Raw genomic sequence first — 23,301 nt, 5'->3', positions numbered from 1 at the left:
GCTTAGTACAAGTGGAGGCTAACAAGAGACTGGGAAGCGACCAACTAGAGAGGGACAACAGTCATAAACATGCTTTGAGATTAACCAACATTGAATGCAAGCATGAGTAGGATATAAAATCACCATGAAAATAAACATCGTGGATGCTATTTTGGTTTTGTTTCAACTACATGCGTGAATATGTGCCAAGTCAAGCCACTCGAATCATTCGGAGGAGGATACCATTCTATCATACTACATCACAACCATTTTAATATGCATGTTGGCACTCAAGACAAACCATTATTCACTCCTAGCTAATTATACATGGCATAAGTAACTATAATCTCTAATTGTCATTACAAACATGTTCAATTCATAACTAGCTGAATCCACAACGACGAGCTAATCATATTTACAAAAACAATATAGATCGAGTTCATACCAGCTTTTCTCCACCTCTATCACTTTATCATATATCGTCATTATTGCCTTTTACTTGCACGACTGAACGGTGTGAATAATTAATAATAAGTGTGCATGTGCATTGGCCTAAGCTGGAATCTGCAAGCAATAACTAAAAGGAGAAGATAAGGTATTATGGGCTCTCTAATAGATAAATGGCAATGCATATGAGAGCCACTCAGCATGTCATCGTGGTCTTCTCCTTAGAACCTCAAATAAGAAAGAAAAACTATTTACATGGGAAAGCCCCCAACAAGCAAAAGAAGAACGAAAAATCTTTTTGGGTTTTCGTTTAGCACTACAACTTAAACAAACTAGAAGGTAAAGCTAGAACTATTTTTTTTGGATTTTCGCAAGGTTAATAAAACACACTAGAAGAAATAAACTACCATGGATGGTACAATGAAAAAGTATGAACACCGACAACTATAATGAGTGTGTGAACCTGAATGTGATGTCGGTGAGAAATACGTACTCCCCCAACCTTAGGCTTTTGGCCTAAGTTTGTCTAAGGCCGTGGCTGGCCCGGATAATATCTGAAGTCATAGTTGGGGTTGTACTGGGCTGCGGTAGCCGCCGCCTGAACGAATTCAGTGTGGAGGCGAGCGGCCTTCACCTCACTCTCGTATTCCTCTGCCTCCTCTCTGGTTATAAAGTACCTCCGTTTTCCTAAAAGTTAAAGAAGGCAGGAGTATGATGGGTAATATGGACAACATGTTTTCTATCAAATATTAGTCGGTATAGGAGGTGTTGTTCTTTTCTCTTAAGGAACTGGTAGCGCACCATAACCTCATAATCAAGAAAAGCAAGTGGTAACTCGGTATCATTCTCCCTTATAGGTATCCCAAGATAATTAGCTACACGGTTGGCATAATTTCCACCAAAGAAATCTCCGTCCTTAGCATTTTTATGTAGCCTCCTAGCAATAATAGCTCCTAAGTTATATCGTCTATCACCCATGACCACACTCTTAGGAATACTAACGTTAGGTAAGCAAAGCTAGCTATGCTCGTATTTACCCTTAATACATCTACCTATGAAGAGAGAAAGATAATGTATGGCAGGAAAGTGAATGCTCCCTAAGGTAGCTTGTGTAATATTTCTAGTTTCTCCCACGGTGAGGCTAGCAAGGAAATCATTATATTCGGCTTTGTGAGGATCACTATGGCTACCCCATTGTGGAATTTTGCATGCATGGTATTAAAATCTTCTAGGTCCATAGTATAAGATTCATCATAAATATTAAATAGAACAGAATGCGTATTACGCCTGGATGAAAATTCAAACCTCTGCACGAAGGAATCAGTGAGTTGATAATATTGCTTGCATTGGTGTGAAACGAAATCTTCAAGGCCAGCATTTTGTATGTACACGTAACATTCTTCCTTGAATTCGGCTTAGACCATGAATGATTCCGATGGCCATTCACAAGGCCGCACTTTAGCTTCCCTTGGGTGTTCAAAGTCGGACTCGCGTATCGTGAGTCTCGGGGTCTTCTTGCTCGAGGAACCACCTTGGTATATTTTCCTTAACATTTTTCTTTCTCGGAAAAATAAATATAAAAATTTTCGTGACTCCACATCAAAATGAACAAAACTCAATCAAAAATTATAGCAACTACTCCATGATATGTCCCAAACTTATCTATAATTTCTGCTTGTTCCATGATCTTTTGGGTGACATTGTTATATGTTTTGCTACACTTCTATATCATTTTACACATATTTGGACTAACCTACTAACTCAGTGCACCACGTGCCAGTTTCTGTCTGCTAATGTCTATTTGCAGGGGCTTTTACTCAATTTTCCGAAGCCCAGAAAAATCCAGAAAAAGTATATAAAAAATCAACGAAACAGAAGCTTCCGGATCACCGAGGGAGGGCCACACGGGGGCCACGGGCCTCCTAGGCGGCCTGTTGGCGCGACCAGGCCCTAAGCCGCGCCAGGAGGTCGCCTGGGTGGGTCCACCTCCTCCGGGGCCCTCCTTTGGCATATATTTAGAGTCCCGAGAGGAAACCCTCACAAACTTTCTGGAATCGTGACTTTCTCCATCGTTCCGCCGCTGCAGCGCTTCCAAGAGCGGGAGCGTCAGGAGACCTCTTCCTGGCACCCTGCCAAAGGGAGGATTGACCCTCGGGAGCTTCTCCACCACCATGGGCGCTTCCCGGACGTGTCGTGAGTATTCCTCCTTGGACCATGAGTCCATGACCAGTAGCTATGTGATGTCTTCTCTCCAATCTTGTGCTTCAATGGTTAGTCCTTGTGAGCTGCCTACATGATCAAGGCATCTATGTAATTCTCTTGCTATTGCTATGCTCGGGTTTTTGGGATCCGATGCATTATGAGATTATGTTCAGATTTTTAGTAGTTATATATTGATTATCCTTTTATATTATGTTCCTTAGTTATTCATGCATGTTCTCCGTTGCTTTTTATTGCTTTGGACATGTAGTATATCGTAACTCCAAGAGGGAGCATTATGCATGATTGTGGGTTCAGGCCCCTTGATGTCTAGCTTGAGTGATAGAAACATGAGACTCGGGATTTTCTTGTTGCCACCAGGGAGAAAACAACGGTGCTTGTGACCACGGTTGCAAGGATTGTTTACCTTACGCATAGTTCGTTAATGCAGTTGTCCGTTGCTTTGAGTTTACACTTTGGGTGGGGCTCGCAACTTAATACAGGAGATATGTTTCGGATAGATATCTCAAGGTGGATCATTAGTAAGTAGATGCAGATGGATAAACGGTCTACTTGTCTTGGCGTACTGCCCATTACTATTGAGCCTCTAACTATCAAGGAGCATAATTAGCATTGCGGTGTGATCATAATTCTCTCAATTGCCCAACTATGATTTGTTTACCCTAGCATAGTTGTTTATCGTCTTTTGGGAGAGAGACATCACTAGTGAACATCATGTGATTCCATTCCATATCACCATCATTGTTAACACCTCCATCATTTACCGCTTTCATTTACTTTTCCATTGCAATCCCTATTACCTTCCCGCTTGTGTTTTGATCCTTTGCAAACTACAAGGCCAGAAAGATTGACAACCTCTCTGTCCTCGTTGGGAGAAAAGTTATTTGTTGTGTGTGCAGGTCCATGTCTTCTGCTGACCAGGACAGGAGACACCTACTTGTTGAGCCTAGGAGTCCTCCTGGTTCGATAAACCTTGCAGTCTCTGTGTAAGGGAAATTTGTTGCTGACTACATATCCACCTTCCACTTGGAGTAACCAACGAGGGGCGAGAAGTATACCCATCAACTAGTCATCAAGTGAATTTCTGGCACCGTTGCCGGGGACTCCAGTCTTCAAGATAGTGGAGTTCCATGCTAGCTTTTACCATTGCTTTTTAGTCTTGTTAGTTTGCTTTTTAGTTTTTGCTTTAGAGTGTTATACCAAAAACCACAAAAAAATAGTTACTTTGATTTGTTTAGTCAGTATGCCTAAATCATTTGCCTCTAGTGTCGCACCCAAAGGAGAGATTCTCACCTTCGAACAAAGGGTTGGAGAAAGTTTGAAAGATGCTTGGTATAGAATTAAAAATTATCAAGATAGAGCCACCAAGAAGCAATACAACACTATTTTTCTTAGATTTTTTTATGTTGGTATTACTTCTTGGCATAGGTTTGTTCTAGACACAGGAATAAGAGGGAATTTCTAGGAAGCTCGTGTTGGGGAGGCTCTTAACGTTATGGAAAATCTTGTCGGAATCCCACCTATTGTTGACATAAAGAATGATATCACTTTATCTCTTGTTATGAGTAAACTTTAGAAAATAGAGCTAGTGATGCCAAGCATGAGTAAGATTAATGAAGTAGATCATAGGATTCAAGGGAACTTAAATAGACTTGATAGATCCATGAACAAAATTTATAAAATTTTGGAGACCCTTAAATCCCATGATGTGGATCCTTCTAGGATTGATAAGATCGAGGATATTTTTGAAAATTGAGGAACTACTCTATTCTCCATCAAGACTAAAAAGGTAGAAACCCCCGCAAGGAAGGGACCTAGGTTCGTTAACGTACCCAAGGTTCGTCTACCCAAAACAACTATACCTATTACTAAGGGTGTTGAAACTGTGAAGACCTTGGAAGAGATACCTCTCTGAAATAGAATTAGAAATGGAATTCCAATTGGTCTTACTACGTTTGCTTTTGCTCCTAGAAGTGTTTCCACTAAGCCTTTCTTTGGGAGTCCTCTTAAGACTAGTTGTATTATTGAAGAGCTCTTTGATGATGGTTCAATTGATACAACTTGATCTTCTTGCATTGTGCCTAGATCAAAGGCATAAAAGAAATTGCTTGTTGGGAGGCAACCCAATTTGTTTTTACTTTCTTTTTTAGTGGTATTGATTTGTGTTACTACTGTAGCAACATCATTGTATCTTTATTTTTAAGCTTTGTGCCAAGTTATAGCCTCCGATTGCAACAAAGTTCAAAGTTGTGACATGTTGTCCAGAAACAGATTTTGTCTGCTTGACGGAAACATTTGCGAAAAATCACCAGATCATATTTTTGATCTGAATGTTTTTGACAGCATGATCTATATAATTTCCTTTCTGGCATAAATTCTGGGTTTTTTATTTGAGTTGTACAAGTGCCCCGAATAAATTATTTACTACCTGATGTTCTGTTTTTCACAGATTCTGACATGTTTTGCGTTTTCATTGTTTTACAAATACTAACCTTTCTTTTTATTGGAAAAAACCCTTTGACATTCATAAGAAGCAGTAGCTTTTCATGAAAATCTTCATTTCCAGCAGGTATTGAATTATTTTATTAAGGGAACTAACCACTCTAATCAGCTTATGATGAGTTTCGTATGAAGGGAGTTTTCAAGCATGCGATGGGAGAGATGATGAAAGAAGATACTGGAGTGTCAAGCGCTCAAGCTTGGGGATTCCCCCATGCACCCCAAGAAATATTCAAAGGAGACTCAAGCGTCTAAGCTTGGGTATGCCCCCGTGCATCCCCTTCTCTATCAACAATCATTAGTTCGTCCATCTCCTTGCTATATTTTTATCACTTCATATGATATGTGCTATGCTTGGAGCGTCCCGCTATTTTCTTTTTAGTTTGTTTTAGTTTTCTTGATGTTCATAACAATTCGTAACCTATCCTACCTTGTTTGGGAGAGAGACACGCTCCATTCCACTCTAGAACACAACATAGGTTTTCATGCGTATCCTTTTTGTGTATTCTTTATCTTTTCGTAGCTACTGTGATGCTTAGCTCTTAGTTTTCATGCTTATCTTTTTAAGAGCTTTTATTTAGGTTGCTCTTGGAACTTTCTTGAGTTATCATGCTTATCTTGTTTAGAGAGTTGGCTCGTTGCACTAAGTTGTGTGTCTTGCATGAGTAGGTAATTGAGGTTGCTATTTAAGTACAGTAGTAACTTGCAATAGTTTTGAGGTATTGGTTTGAGTAATGTTTGGACTATTGGTGCCAAGAGCTTCAGCCTATTAGTGATCTTTGTCATATTTTGGGAAATCCGTGTGTTTTTTAAAGCTAAAAATTAGTTGAGAACTCTAGCTACTAAATCAATCACTAACCTCTGGAGGGGTTGGAATATATAGAGTAGCCTCACGTTACCATGAGTCGAGGATGCGCAAGGATAACCAAACCTCCAAACACTCCTCCTCGGGGTACTTGTCTCTTTGTGAAATTCCTAACTTGACAGAGAGTTACCGATAATAATTGTATGAGTTCTTCGGACTAATGTGAGTATTCAATTGTTGGCACTTCCACCATCCATATTTTGCTAGCCTCTTCGGTACCCTGCATTGCCCTTTCTCACATTGAGAGTTGGTGCAAACTCCGCCGGTGCATCCAAGCCCATGACATGATACGCTTTGTCATACATAAGCCTCATTATATCTTTCCTCAAAACAGCCACCATACCTACCTATTAAGGCATTTCCATAGCCTTTCTGAGATACATTGCCATGCAACATCCACCATCTCATGACTTGTTCTTCATGCCATACATGCTTTTGCTTGATCAAAGAGTCGCATGCTAGTTGGGCCTTGCCCTCATTACTGCTACATGACGCGCTAGTATCATTGCATATCCTGCTACACTGGCAGAGGCATACATTTTCATACATCATGATAGTTTTCATTTGTCTTTATGTTGAGTACTTCTTATAAAGTGTGACGATTTTTATGTTTATTCATGTAAAACATAGAGTGTTGCCCTTAAGTGAGGAAAAGTTCCCAAAGTGGAAAAAAGAAAGGTCCCAAAGAGGACAAATGAGAGATAAAAAGAAAGAGTCAAAGAGGCCACAAAAAAACAGAAAAAGAAAAAAAAGAATGGGGCAACACTACTATTCCTTTTGAAAGATCCACACTCGTACTCAATTGCTATATTGGTACTACATAGAGATTATCATTCATGCATAACTATGTGTGGACCCTTACATTATACAACTCGGTTGCATATTCCAATGATGAGCCTCCTCAAATGAGCTCTAGGTCTTCATAAGCAAACAAGTTAGATGCACCCCCACTAGTTCCATTGGAGAGCTTACCTTAGCTCATATGTGCATCCGTTACATGACAATCCCTACTCCTCACATCATATCTATCATTTTGCTTTCTCTCGCCTATGGTTGTCCTCATTGATGTGAGCCTTTCACACCTTTTTGTCTTCCTTCCCCATCATTATTCTATTTGCCATCCTAAGTGCCCACATATCTCGCTTACGCTCATCCATTGCATGAGTGCTCAAAATCGAAAGGGAGAAGATCATTTTGACTTGTGCCTGACTAGTGGTCTGGGGATGAGTCAAAATAAGATTCTGAAGGAGACTAAGTGTGAGGTTGAGTAGATTGAGTTCTCATTTAAAAAATGTTTTATGATCTCAACCCATCTCCAACTTCTTGCACGCAAACACCATTTGGAGACATTCGAGTCATGGACAGCGAGAGCTCTTGCACCTTTATGTTTTTACTTTGCAAATTCAATACTAGATATAGACTCTTGCTTGTTATTGTCTTGACTTGAATTGCATATTTCACTTGCTTTACTTCGAAGTTCTCATATCTGTGTTAGCATGTCAGCACACAAATTATTGTGTTATCATTTATCTACTCGAGGACGAGCAGAAATTAAGCTTGGGGATGTTGATACGTCCAGAACGTATCTATAATTTCTACTCGTTCCATGGTCTTTTGGGAGACATTGTTATATGTTTTGCTACACTTTTATATCATTTTACACATATTTGGAATAACCCACTAACTCAGTGCACCCAGTGCCAGTTTCTGTCTGCTGATGTCAATTTTGCACGGGCTTTTACCCAATTTTCCGAATCCCGAAAAAATCCAGAACAAATATAAAAAAAATCAGCAAAACAGAAGCTTTCGGATCACCAAGTGTTGGAAATATGCCCTAGAGGCAATAATAAATTAGTTATTATGATATTTCTTTGTTCATGGTAATCGTTTATTATCCATGCTATAATTGTATTGATTGGAAACACAATACATGTGTGGATACATAGACAAAACACTGTCCCTAGTAAGCCTCTAGTTGACTAGCTCGTTGATCAAAGATGGTCAAGGTTTTCTGACCATAGGCAAGTGTTGTTACTTGATAATGGGATCACATAATTAGGAGAATCATGTGATGGACTAGACCCAAACTAATTAATGTAGCATGTTGATCGTGTCATTTTGTTGCTACTGTTTGTCTGCGTGTCAAGTATTTATTCCTATGACCATGAGATCATATAACTCACTGGCACCGGAGGAATACCTTGTGTATATCAAACGTCACAACGTGACTGGGTGACTATAAAGATGTCCGTTGAGTTAGTATGGATCAAGACTGGGATTTGTCCCTCCTTGTGATGGAGAGGTATCTCGGGGCCCACTCGGTAATACAACATCACACACAAGCCTTGCAAGCAATGTGACTTAGTGTATGTCACGGGATCTTGTATTACGGAACGAGTAAAGAGAATTGCCGGTAAACGAGATTGAAATAGGTATGCGGATACTGACGATCCAATCTCGGGCAAGTAACATACCGAAGGACAAAGGGAATGACATACGGGATTATATGAATCCTTGGCACTGAGGTTCAATCGATAAGATCTTCGTAGCATATGTAGGATCCAATATGGGAACCCAGGTCCCGCTATTGGATATTGACCGAGGAGTCCCTCGGGTCATGTCTGCATAGTTCTCGAACCCGTAGGGTCTGCACACTTAAGGTTTGGTGATGTTTTATGCGTATTTGAGTTATATGGTTGGTTACCGAATGCTGTTCGGAGTCCCGGATGGGATCACGGACGTCACAAGGGTTTCCAGAATGGTCCGGAAACAAAGATTGATATATAGGTTTGTATCATTTGGTTACCGGAAGGTTTTCGGGCATTACCGGCATCATACGGGGAGTGACGAATGGGTTCCGGGAATTTACCGGGAGGGGGCAAACCCACCCGTGAGTGGCCCAAGGACTTAGGGGTGACACACCAGCCCTTAGTGGGCTGGTGGGACAGCCAAGAAAGGCCCATGGCGCCACCAAGTAAAACCAAAGAGAAAAAGAGAAAAAAAGGGGAAGTGGGAAGGTGGAGAAGAACTCGACTTTCCAATCCTAGTTGGACTAGGGTTGGAGGAGGAGGACTCCTCCCCTTGGTTCGTCCGACCCCTTGGGGCTCTCTTGAGCCTCAAGGCAGGTCCCTCCCTCTCCCTCCTATATATACTGGGGTATTAGGGCTGATTTGAGACAACTTTGCCACGGCAGCCCGACCACATACCTCCACGGTTTTTCCTCTAGATCGTATTTCTACGGAGCTCGGGCGGAGCCCTGCTGGAATAGATCATCACCAACCTCCAGAGCACCATCACGCTGCCGGAGAACTCATCTACCTCTCCGTCTCTCTTGCTGGATCAAGAAGGCCGAGTTCATAGTCGCGCTGTACGTGTGTTGAACGCGGAGGTGCCGTCTGTTCGGCACTAGATCGGAAAGGATCATGATGAGATCGCGGGATGGGACGGATCGTGATGAGATCGTGGGATGGAGTGTACGACTACGGTGATTTGAATCACGCAAGTTGTTACACTACATCGTCCGCGTTTCTTAACGCTTACCGATGTGCGATCTACAAGGGTATGTAGATCTAAATCTCCTCTCGTACATGAGCATCACCATGATAGGAATTGCGTGTGCGTAGGAAAAAATTTGTTTCCCATGCGACGTTCCCCAACACGAAGGAGGGCCACAGGGCAGCCACGGGACTCCCAGGCGGCCTGCTGGTGCGGCCAGGCCCTAGGCCGGGCCAGGAGGTCGCCTGGGTGGGTCCCACCTCCTCCGGTGCCCTCCTTTGGCCTATATTTAGAGTCCCGAGAGGAAACCCTCGCAGACTTTCTAGAATCGCGAATTTCTCCATTGTTCCGCCGCCGAGCACTTCCAAGATCAGGCGCGTCAGGGGACCCTTCCTCGCACCCTGCCGGAGGGAGGATTGACCTTCGGGAGCTTCTCCACCGCCATGGACGCTTCACGGACATGCCGTGAGTAGTCCTCCTTGGACCATGAGTCCATGACCAGTAACTACGTGATGTCTTCTCTCCAATCTTGTGCTTCAATGGTTAGTCCTTGTGAGCTGCCCTACATGATCAATGCATCTATGTAATGCTCTTGCTATCGCTATGCTCGGTTTGTTGGGATCCCATGGATTATGAGATTATGTTCAGGTTGTTATGAGTTATATATTTGATTATCCTTTTATATTATGTTCCTGTGTGATTCATGCATGTTCTCCGTTGCTTTTTATTGCTCTGTCCAAGTAGTGAGTTATGCATGATTGCGAGTTCAGGCCCCTCGATGTCTAGCTTGAGTGACAGAAACATGAGACTAGGGGATGTGCTTGTTGGCACCAGGGATAAAACAACGGTGCTTGTGACCATGGTTGCAAGGATTGTTTACCTTACGCATTGTTGGTTAATGTAGTTGTCCGTTGCTTTGAGTTTACACTTTGGGTCGGGCTCGCAACTTAATACTGGGGAGATGTTCTGGATAGATATCTCATGGTGGATGATTAGTAAATAGATGCTGATGAATAAACGATCTACTGGTCTTGGCGTACTGCCCATTACTATTGAGCCTCTAACTATCAAGGAGCATAATTACCATTGCGGTGCGATCATAATTCTGTCAATTGCCCAAGTGTGATTTTTTTACCCTAGCATAGTTGTTTATCGTATTTTGGGAGAGAGACATCACTAGTCACTAGTAGAAAAGAGGGCGTTGGTCCACTTGATGAAATCCCATTAGTCCCGGTTCACTCACGAACCGGGACCCATGTGGGCATAGGTCCCGGTTCGTGAGGCCATGGCGCCGGCCAGGCCTCATGGGCCATTTGTCCCGGTTCGTTTGTCACTTTCGGTCCCGGTTCCACACACGAAACGGGACCAATGTGCCTCGCTCCTAGCCCACAACCAGTATTCCCGGTTTGTGGCTGGAACCGGGACCTCAGGTTGTCCTTTGTTCTCGGTTCCAGCCACAAACCGGGACCAACGGTTGGCCTATATATACTCCAGCGAGGAGAGCAGTGCACTGCTCTATTTTTTCGGCTGGCCGTGGGAGAGCTTTGTGGTGCTTTAGCTCACCTCCTATGCACATGAGGTGTTCGACGAAATGGCCGAGCCACACTTAAGCTTTCTCCTTTAGAAGCTCCATGTCCAAGCTCCATTTTCATCAAGATTTGTGTAGTTTTTAATACACTTTATTATATATAACACACGCAGATGAACCGTCAATGGATGTAAGGTGACCGCCGCACCTCTGAGTATATTAATGGCCTACGTAATTTTCTCGAAGCGGCTAAGGCAAACAAGCGTAATGGTTTTATGCATTGTCCATGTACTGTCTGTGGGAATACGAAGGAATTCTCCAACTATAAAACCCTTCACTTCCACCTGCTTTAGAAGGGTTTTATGCCACACTATAATATTTGGACCAAGCACGGAGTAAGAGGGGTTATGATGGAAGACAACGTAGAAGAAGAGGATGATGACAGCTATCCGCCCCCTGAATACGGTAATGTTGCAATGGGGGAAGCTTAAGATCAAGAGGAACCAGACGATGTGCCCGGTGATGATCTTCGTCGGGTCATTGTTGATGCACATAGAGAATGTGAAAGTGAAAGGGAGAAGTTGAAGTTCGATCGCATGTTAGAGGATCACAAAAAAGGGTTGTATCCAAATTGCGAAGATGACAACACAAAGCTCGGTATCACACTGGAATTTCTGCAATGGAAGGCAGACAATGGTGTATCTGACAAGGCATTTAGTTCTCTACTGAAATTAATGAAGAAGAAGCTTCCAAAGGATAATGAATTTCCCGGCAGTACGTACGAAGCGAAGAAGGTTCTATGCCCTCTAGGATTGGAGGCGCAGAAGATACATGCATGCCCTAATAACTGCATCCTCTACCGTGGTGCGTACGAGCATTTGAACGCATGCCCGATATGCGGCGCATTGCGGTATAAGATCAGAAGAGATGACCCTGGTGATGATGTGGGCCAGCGCACCGGGAAGATGGTTCCTGCCAAGGTGATGTGGTATGCTCCTATAATACCATGGTTGAAACATATGTTCAGAAACAAAAAGCATGCCGAGTTGATGCAATGGCACATAAAAGATCGTAAGAAAGAGGGGAAGTTGAGAGCATCCGCTGACGGGTCGCAGCGGAGAAAGATCGAGAGAAAGTGGAGCGACTTTACACGTGACCCAAGGAACGTATGGTTTGGTTTAACTGCAGATGGCGTTAATCCTTTTGGGGAGCAGAGCAGGAAGCATAGCACATGGCATGTGACTCTATGTATGTATAACCTTCCTCCTTGGTTGTGCATGAAGGGGAAGTTCATTATGATGCCAGTGCTCATCCAAGGCCCTAGGAAACCCGGCAATGACATTGATGTGTACCTAAGGCCATTTGTTGATGAACTTTTACAGCTATGGAATGGAAATGGTGTACGTGTGTGGAATGAGAACTAACAGGAGGAATTTGACCTACATGCGTTGTTGTTTGTAACCATCAACGATTGGCCTGCTCTCAGTAACCTTTTAGGACAGACAAACAAGGGATACAACGCATGCACACACTATTTAGATGACACAGACAATATATATATGGACAAATGCGGGAAGAATGTGTACATGGGTCATCGTCGACTTCTTCCGACCAACCATCAATGTCGAAAGAAAGAAAAGCATTTCAGGTGAGGCAGATCACCGGAAGAAGCCCGCCCTCCGTACTGGTGATCACATACTTGATATGGTCAATGATTTACAATTAATCTTTGGAAACGGTCCTGGCGGACTATCTGTTCTGAATGACAATGCAGGACACGCACCCATGTGGAAGAAGAAATATATATTTTGGGACCTACCCTATTGGAAAGACCTAGAGGTCCGCTCTGCAATCAACGTGATGCACGTGACGAAGAATCTTTGCGTGAACCTGCTAGGCTTCTTGGGAGTGTATGGGAAGACAAAAGATACACCGGAGGCACGGGAGGAACATCAGCGTGTGCATGAAAGAGACGACATGCATCCAGAGCAGTATGAAGGTCATGCCAGCTACGCTCTTACCAAAGAAGCGAAGGAAATCTTCTTTGAATGCTTGCTCAGTATGAAGGTCCCGTCTCGCTTCTCGTCGAATATAAAGGGAATAATAAATATGGTAGAAAAAAGTTCCAGAACCTAAAGTCTCATGACTGCCACATGATTATGACACAACTTCTTCTGGTTGAATTGAGGAGGATTCTACCGGAAAACGTTCGATTAGCCATTGTGAAGCTATGTGCATTCCTCAATGCAATCTCTCAGAAGGTGATCGATCCAGAAATCCTGCCAATGTTAAGGAGTGATTTGGTGCAATGTCTTGTTAGTTTTGAGCTAGTGTTCCCACCATCCTTCTTCAATATCATGATGCACGTCCTAGTTCATCTAGTCAACGAGATTGTCGTTCTGGGCCCTGTATTTTTACACAATATGTTCCCCTTTGAGTGGGATTCTTAATGAAATATGTTCGTAACCGCGCTAAGCCAGAAGGAAGCATATCCATGGGTCATCAAACAGAGGATGTCATTGGATTTTGTGTTGACTTCATTCCTGACCTTAAGAAGATTGGTCTCCCTCAATCGCGGTATGAGGGGAGACTGACTGGAAAAGGCACACTAGGAGCGGAGTCAATAATGTGTACAGACGTACATTCTTGGTCTCAAGCACACTACACAGTTCTAAAGAATTCTACCTTGGTGACCCCGTATGTCGATGAACACAAGAATATTCTAAGCTCCATACAACCGCAGCAGTGTGACGAGTGGATTACATTTGAACACATCAGGACTTTCAGCAGTTGGTTCTAAAAACGTCCTATGTGGAACAACACTGTTTCTGATGAGCTGTACTCGTTGGCCAGGGGACCATCTTCGACTGTATTGACTTACCAAGGGTACGAGATAAATAGTAATACATTTTACACGATCACCCAAGATCAAAAGAGCACCAACCAAAGTAGCGGTGTCCGCTTTGATGCAGCAACCGAGAGGGGAAAGGACACATATTATGGTTACATAGTGGACATATGGGCTCTTGACTATGGACATGATTTGAAGGCCCCTTTATTTCATTGCAAATGGGTCAATCTGTCAAGAGGTGGGGTACAGATAGACCCACAGTACGGAATGAAACCAGTGGATCTGAACAATCTTGCGCACGTAGAGGAACCATTCGTCCTAGCCAATGATGTGGCGCAGGTTTTGTATATGAAGGACATGTCTACCAAACCGAGAAAAACAAAATATAAGGAACTGAATACAACATACGATGAGCCAAAGCGCCACATAGTTCTTTCAGGAAAAAGTGACATCGTGGGATTGGAGGGCAAGACAGACATATCTGAAGATTACGAATAGTTTCATGAAATTCCTCCCTTCAAAGTCAAGTCTGACCCAAGCGCCCTGTTAAACGATGAAGATTATCCATGCTTATGGTGCAATAAGCAAGGAATACAAGCGAAGAAAAAGTGAAGAAATGAAATACCCATTGTAACAGATGAGTTTTCGTATGAAATCCTCATACTTCAAAAGAGATTGTTGGTTTTGTACACGAAGTGCATCCAGTTTTTGCCGCAACCCTCTCATCTTTTTAGCACATGTTATGTGGATGAAATGATGATACCATGCCAACTTTCAACCTTTTCAGAGTTCATTTGTAGTGCTTTTCAATTTAAGGGTCATTTAACTCAAAACAAATCACTAAATGCATAAAAATAACAAATAAAGTCAGAAATAGTTAAAAATGATTATGTTTCTTTGAATAGTGCATTTTGAACACACAAAAAGTCTGGAGTTCCAATAAGTTCAAAAAAATGAAATCCCTTTGTAATACATGAGTTTTCGTATGAAACCCTGATACTTCGAAAGAGATTGTCCGTTTTTTACACGAAGTGCATCCAGTTTTTGCCGCAACGCTCTCAACTTTTTAGCACATGTTATGTGGGTGAAATGATGATACCATGCCAACTTTCAACCTTTTCAGAGTTCATAGTGCTCTTTAATTTAAGGGTCATTTCGCTCAAAAAAATAACTAAATGAATGACAAATACCAGATGAAGTCAGAAATAGTTAAAAATTGATGATGTGTCTTTGAATGGTGCATTTTGAACACATAAAAAATCTGAAGTTCAAATAAGTCCAAAACAAATGAAATCCCTTTGTAACAGATGAGTTTTCGTATGAAACCCTGATACTTCGAAAGAGATTGTCTGTTTTGTACACGAAGTGCATCCAGTTTTTGCCGCAACCCTCTCAACTTTTTAGCACATGCTATGTGGGTGCAATGATGATACCATGCCAACTTCCAACATTTTCACAGTTCATTTGTAGTGCTTTTCAATTTAAGGGTCATTTAGCTCAAAAAAATCAGTAAATGCATGAAAAATACCAAATGAAGTCAGAAATAGTTGAAAATTGATGATGTGCCTTTCAATGGTGCATTTTGAACACACAAAAAGTTTGGAGTTCAAATAAGTTCAAAAAATGAAATCCCTTTGTAACACATGAGTTTTCGTATGAAACCCTGATACTTCGAAAGAGAATGTCCATTTTGTACATGAAGTGCATCCTGTTTTGGCCGCAACCCTCTCAACTTTTTAGCACATGCTATGTGGGTTAAATGATGATACCATGACAATTTCAATATTTTGAGAGTTCATTTGTAGTGCTTTTCAATTTAAGGGTCATTTAGCTCAAAAAAATAAGTAAATGCATGAAAAATACCAAATGAAGACAGAAATAGTTGAAAATTGATGATGTGTCTTTGAATGGTGCATTTTTAACACCCAAAAAGTCTGGAGTTCAAATAAGTTCAAAAAATGAAATCCCTTTGTAACACATGAGTTTTCGTATGAAACCCTAATACTTCGAAAGAGATTATCTGTTTTGTACACGATGTGCATCCAGTTTTTGCCGCAACCCTCTCAACTTTTTAGCACATGCTATGTGCGTGAAATGATTATACCATGCCAACTTTCAACATTTTCACAGTTCATTTGTAGTGCTTTTCAATTTAAGGGTCATTTAGCTCAAAACAAAAATCAATAAATGTATTCAAAATATCAAATGGGTCGATGGACCTTTTGTCCCGGTTCTAGCCACCAACCGGTACGAAAGTACTCTTCTTCCCGCCCTTTTGGGCCAGCGGAAGTGTGGCTTTGGTCCTGGTTGGTGCCACAAACCGAAACCAAAGGTTTCGCATATAGTGCGGGAGTTGTCGAAATTGACCTTTAGTCCCGGTTGGTGTAACAACCCGGGACTAAAGGTGAGCTTTCGTTCCGGTTTGGGCCACCAACCGAAACAAAGGTGTTCGTATATTGCGGGAGTTGTCGAAATTTCCACCAACTTCCATTTCCCCCCGTTCTCTCTTCGTGGCTGTCGCACCCGAGCCCATCACCACCGGCCCGCGCCTCCTCCACGAGCCCGTCATCGCCATCGCCATCGCTCACGAGCCCTCGTCGCCCCGAGCCGAACACCGTCGCTGTCGCTCCCGAGCACGTCGTCGTCGCCGTCGCCCCTGAGCCCATCGTCGTCGCCATCGTCCCCGAGCCCATCGTCGTCCTCGTTGTCCCTGAGCCCATCGACGTCGCCCCCGAGCCCATCGTCGTCGTCGTCGCCGTCGCCCCAGAGCCCATCGTCGTCGTCGTCGTCCCCTGTCGTCGCCATCTCCCCAGAACCCATCGCCGCCGTCGTCGTCGCCCGTCGGCCGTCGTCGTTCCGAAGCCCGCCGTTATCGCCCGTCGATGCACCGGTAGCACGTCCATCGATCTCTCCATCTCCCTATTTGCGAATCCATGTGTGTGAGAAGAAGTAGTCTAATTGTGAATCCATGTGTGTGTATTACAGTCATATTAGAATATGTTGGGTACATTTTTGAACTCCCCAATGTGACACAAGTTATAAAAAATATAAAAATATTTAAATTAGATTCAATTTCAATAGCAAATAAAGTTATAAAAATTATAAAAATATTTAGATTAGATTAAGTTACAAATTAAGTTTTTATGTTAATATTTGGGATTATGTATAAAGGGCTTCCCCCACTTTGAAATATTTGCAGAAACAATGGATATTCCAAGAGACATGGAAAAATAAGAAACTTTGGGGGATATAATCCACGGCGACGGTAGTTATGTCGATTTTTTTCTCAGCGAACTCCGTGACTACCGAATCCCGGAGGAAGGACATTATCATGATGGCTTCGGTGATCGAACAACGGAGGAGGAAGGACATTATCATGATGGCTTCGGTGACTACCGAATCCCGGAGGAAGGAGACCATCATGACGGCTCCGGTGACCGAACGGAGGAGGGAGTTATTGAAAAGTCCGGATCGAGCCAAACTTCGGTAACAAGAAGAGGACCGACGAGAAGGTTGGGCAAGGATCGAAAGTTCACGATCACAGAACTGTCAGACGATGGCCAACCGATTGAACCCAAGCGGACCAGGGACGCATTTTCTATTCAGTGCGGAGCTATTGTCAGCGACAACATCCCGATTAGCATCAAGCAATGGAATAAGCCTAAGGACAACAACGTCCCTGAAGGTGATTATGTCACCGATAGGCTGAAAGATGATCTTTGGACCGCGTTGAAGGAAAATTTCACCCTACCGCCTGAGGAGGATCCGAATAAGCCAGTTATAGAGCCACTGGTCAAGGTGTGTGCTCTTAAGAAGATGGCAAAACTATTCAGAAGGTGGAAGAAAGAGTTCAAATCAAAGTATGTCGACAAAGGGAAGACTCCAGAATTCATCGGACGATTTGACAAGATTAGAGATCACTGGCCCGCATTTGTGGCCTACAAGTCATCGGACAAGAGTAAGGAAATGTTAGAGAGAAACAAGAACAAAGCTGCAAAGAAGCAGTATCACCATCACATGAGGTCAGGTGGCTACCTCAAAGGCCGTTCGTTGTGGGACAAAGCTGAGAAAGACCTGATTGCTATAGGGGTCCAACAACAGACATGGAACTAGCTCGACCGTTCAAGGAATGGGTTCTTCGGAGTTGAGGGAACTTTGGATCCTAAAACAGGGGATTGTCGTTGGACAGACGAACAACTTGCAACACCCATCAACAAGCTTCAGCAGTGTATCACTGCAACGGAGGAAGGGGCGTTCTTTCCCAAAAGAGAGAAGGACGAGCTCACTGAGGACCTAGGGAATGCTGAGCACCTTGGACGAACACGAGGCACACCAGGCTCCATTCCGTAGAAGGTTGGGTTTCCCGGCGCAGCCGGTTACAGAAGCCGAGCGAGAAAGAGGAAAGAGGAGTTGAGCGACATGAAGAAGATCAATGTAAGACTACAAATTCTAGAGGAACTTCAGAGCCCGCGAGCTGTCACTAACCATCTCAGCGGCATGAAACTACCCTGGAATTTACCCCTCCATCTCAGCGTAGAAGCAGCATGGCTTCCACGGAGCTCGTTCACCCTGACTTCACGGCTCCTAGCTACCCCGTGGATACTATCACGGAGTCTCAACCTTGCGAGCTTTTGATAAAATGTCGGAACCTCACTTTCAAGGATGATATCAGCGTTGTTGCACCTCCTCGATCCAACTGAACTTTTCATTGCCGTCCGATTCCACGTGGTTATGCTCTTGTGATGGTGGATGAAGTAAATAAGGATTTTGAGCAGCTCGAGCTTGACCACCCTACAGGTGAAGATGAGAATAATAAGTTGGTTCATGCTTCGAGGAGTTCATGTCTATGGCCGAAGGAGTACATCAATCTTCCAAACTGGACGCCTCCTCCTCCTCCTCCTCCGGCGAGTGATCAGGGCACTCCTCATCCTCCTCCGGCGACTGATCAGGGCATTCCTCATCCCCCTCCGGCAAATGTTCACGGCACTCCGGCTCCTACACGTGAGGTCACTACGCCTTCTTCTTCGGCTCATCATCCTGCGCGTGAGGGCACTCCGCCTCCTTGTTCGACTCCTCCTCGATCGCGTCGTAGTAGTCCGCATCCTTCTCCAGCTCCTCCTCCGGCGCGTCGGAGCACTCCGCTTCCTTCTTCGCTCCTCCTCCAGTGCGTCGGAGCAGTCCTCCTCCTTTGGTTGCTCCTCCGGCGCGTCGGAACACTCCGCCTCCTTCTTTGGCTCCTCCTCCAGCATGTCGCACTAGTCCGCCTCCTTCTTCGGCTCATCCTCTAGCGCATCGGAGCACTCCGCCTCCTTCTTCGGCTCCTCCTCCACCACGTAGGAGCAGTCCTCCTCCTTCGGCTCCTCCTCAGGCGCGTCGGAGCAATCCGCCTCCTCGGCAACTTCGAAAGACAAACATCGTGGCCGCTCCACCGAAAATTACACAAGTAAGAAAGATGTCACCTCCTCCTCCTTCTCTCAAGCGGAAGACAGACTCCGTCACCGCTCTGGCGGCTAGCAGTGATGCAATGGTAGCAAAACGAAGAAGTGGGAAAACAATTCCCCAGCTTGGCCAACAGAAGAAGCAATCGTGCCCCCCGCTCAAGGTGTCTAGCGATATCGTTGTCGCTAATGATTCGGGGTTGCTGCTCAGTACCAATCGTGGTGATTACGTGAACGATTCAGTAATTTTTAAGATGGCGGAGGTAAGAAATGAAGAAAAATATAAATTTGTGCTCGGGAAGCCTCTCGTAAAACCTGGCCATCCTCCTCTAACACCAATGATGCACGACTTGCATGAGTGGTACATGAACATCTTCAGGGAGTAAACGGTTGTGTATATGAAAGTGAAAAAAGATCACGAGTTCATTGGAGCTTCAGTGGTGCTTGTTGAATTTGAGTAGCTATTTCAGTTATACAATGACCTGGCCCTCGACAAACAACTCCTGACTTCCTACTGTTTGTAAGTATTGCTTCTATAGTTAAGTCTCTAGCTCAGCTCGTTCATTACATGTATCTATATTTATCCTCAGTATATATATTATGCCGATTGAAGATCGTCGAATTAAAAAAAGCAGGAACCTTCGACATTGGGTTCATTAGCCTAGAATCGGTAAATGTATTGTCGATACGAAATGAAACCAAAGAGATTGAGGTTAGGTTGCTAAATTCGTTGCTTGTAAATCAAAACAAAAGGGAAATACTCTTTCCTTACAACTACAGGTGAGTGTTGTTGTCTTCTCTGTATACTCGGTTTTCCTAACTTGAGGTTAATTAGTAAATGTAATTGATGAGTTATATATGTGTGCGCAGTTACCACTGGATTCCGCTATCCATTTAGCTTGACGCGGTAAAAGTAAGTGTCTTAGACTCGAGACGTAAAGATCCCGAGGATTATGCGGACATGACTGCAATGCTCAAGAAGTAAGTTCACTCAATACCGGAACCATACCGGCATGCAACTTTCGTTAATTTCCTGATATCAAGTAATCATTTTCTTTGCCTCGTAGAATTTGGAAGAAGTTCACGAATAAGGTTCGCGGTATACCCAAAGAGTTCCAATTTACGCACCCCCCTAGTAAGTAGTACTAGCTAGCTAGTTCCTCGCATTTCTAATTGATTCAAATTTTCATCAATATATCATTACCATGCTTGCTTATCAGTTTGATTGAACTCTATATATTCTCGTAAAGTGCTTGTACCAGGTAGGTGGGACTAAAAAATGTGCATTCCACGTATGGGAGTTCATTCGCCTCTCAACCTCTGGGCGGGGCATCTCTGACAAATAATTTGAAGCACGTAAATAATATTCACAATTTTATTTTATATATTACCATCAATTGTGTTGAGTTTTATTCATATATATGCATGTATTGACCCCTTCTTTAAATTATATCTGGAAGAAGCGGGACGAACCCCTATCAGATGATGGCATACGAGCAATTAAAGAGGAATTGGCGGGATTCCTTCTTGACCACGTCATATCTAGTGACGGAGAATACCATGTGAGCTATTTGTGATTGGATCTTAGGTAGATGATGTTAGGCATTGTAAAAGATGTTATATTGTAAAAGATGTTAAGTATTGTAAATGGTTTCCTTCATTTTCTTATTAGCTAGCGTCATGTTCTCTCTATATGTATAGTAGCTAGCGTCGACCAAGTACGGAGAAAGAGAAGACACTTCTCTCTATTAGCTAGCTAACACAATATGGAACCACTATAATTAACCCTCCAACCCCCCCCCCCCCGATCAAAAAAAGCAAAAACCCCAGCTCTGGGCAGATGCTGACGCGTGGGTGCCATATTGTCCCCGTTGGTGTGACCAACCGGGACTAAAGAACCTCCTGCCCGGGCTTGCCGCAGCGGCCACGTGGAGAGCATTCGGTCCCGGTTCGTAAGCACGAATCGGGACTAAAGGTTTTGGGCTTTAGTCCCGACCATTTAGTCCCGGTTCAATAACCAGGGCTAATGGGCCTCTGGAACCGGGACAAATGTGCCATTTTCTACTAGTGAGTGAACATCATGTGACTCCGGTCCATATCACCATCATTGTTTACACCTCCATCATTTACCGCTTTCATTTACATTTCCGTTGCAATCACTATTACCTTCCCGTTTGTGCTTTGATCCTTTGCAAACTACAAGGCCCGAGAGATTGACAACCTCTCTGTACTCGTTGGGAGCAAAGTTATTTGTTGCGTGTGCAGGTCCAAGTCTTCTACTGAGCAGGACATGAGACACCAACTTGTTGAGCCTAGGAGTCTTCTTGGTTCGATAAACCTTACAGTCTCCATGTAAGGGAAATTTGCTGCTGACTACATCTCCACCTTCCACTTAGGGTAACCAACGAGGGGCGAGAAGTATATCCGTCAACTTGTCATCACTATCACAAGGGTCTAGAAGCTATATCATGCATCAAAACTACTTGGGACCCTACAACTTTTACATGCCAGCTCAAGAACAAGGTCACCATAGCAGCAAAAATTTGCAACATATAAAACACTAGAATAAAAACGAATTGGACCATTGGAGGACTTACATACCGATGATCAATCCCCTAAAATAGTTTTGCAAATGGGGCTTTGAGCAAGGAGACCAAAAAGGGCAGCAAGATGAGCTAAAACACGGGTTTGAGAAATGGTGGGATTTTTTCTGGAGAAGGAGTGGATGTGTACTGGAATAAGTGAAGGGGCCCTACGTGGAACCCACATACTAGGGGGCGCACCCAGGGGGTGGTCGCACCCTGCAGGCTTGTGGCCTAGTGGCGTATCCCCCTGATGTGTTCTTAGTGCCAAACATTCTTAAATATTCCAGAAAAAATGATGCGAAATTTTCAGGGCGTTCTAAGAACTTTTATTTTCTTGTCGTTTTTCTATGGCACAGATAAAACGGAAAATAGAGAAATTAATATCATTTTTACTAAATTGAAACGGAAAATAGAGAATAAAAGTTGGGTACAGAAGGTTGTGCTTTCTAAATTCATCCATCTCATGCCCATCAAAAAGAAGCCATCAATAAGGTTGATCAAGTCTTATTGATAAACTTTTTTCGAATGACATGGAACCAGAGAACTTTCGAATAACAGTAGGTTATCTCAATGGGGATATGTCTGTCCCCAACAATAAGTATATCATATTTCTTTTTGACTATAGGAAGAGGGAATTCAAAGTTTCCGATAGTGAACGTTGGAATTTTTTCAATGGAGTTGATACTATGAACTTGAGATTTTTTCTTCGGAAAGTGTATCATATGCTCATTACCATTAACATGAAAAGTGACATTGCCTTTGTTGCATTCAATAATAGCCCCTGCAATATTCAGGAAGGGTCTACCAAGGATGATCGACAAACTGTTGTCCTCGGGAATATCAAGAATAACAAAATCTGTTAGGATAGTAACGTCTGCAACCACAACATGCATATCCTCACAAATACCGATGGGTAGAAAAGTTGATTTATTAGCCATTTGCAGAGATATTTCAGCAGGTCTCAACTAATTCAAATCAAGTCTACGATATAAAGAGAACGTCATAACACTAACACCAGCTCCAAGGTCACATAAAGCAATTTTAACATAATTTCCTTTAATAGAGCTTGGTATAGTAGGTACTCCAGGATCTCCTAGTTTCTTTGGTATTCCACCCACAAAAGTATAATGAGCAAGAATGGTAGAAATCTCAGCTTGTTGTATCTTTCTTTTATTTGTAACAGTATCTTTCATATACTTAGCATAAGGAGATATTTTTAGAATATCAGTTAAGCGCATACTAAAAAGACAGGCCTTAGCATTTTGGCAAAGCGCTCAAAATCCTCATCATCCTTTTTCTTGGATGATTTAGGAGGGAAGGGCATGGGTTTCTAAAACCATTTTTCTCTTTGCCTACCATGCTTCCTAGAAATAAAATATCTTTTATCATGTCCC

This window comes from Hordeum vulgare, chromosome 3H, assembly GCF_904849725.1.
Source record: "Hordeum vulgare subsp. vulgare chromosome 3H, MorexV3_pseudomolecules_assembly, whole genome shotgun sequence".
In the NCBI taxonomy this organism is placed as follows: Eukaryota; Viridiplantae; Streptophyta; class Magnoliopsida; order Poales; family Poaceae; genus Hordeum; species Hordeum vulgare.
The sequence above is the reverse complement of the archived record's forward strand: the minus strand, read 5'-3'. Positions refer to the sequence as shown.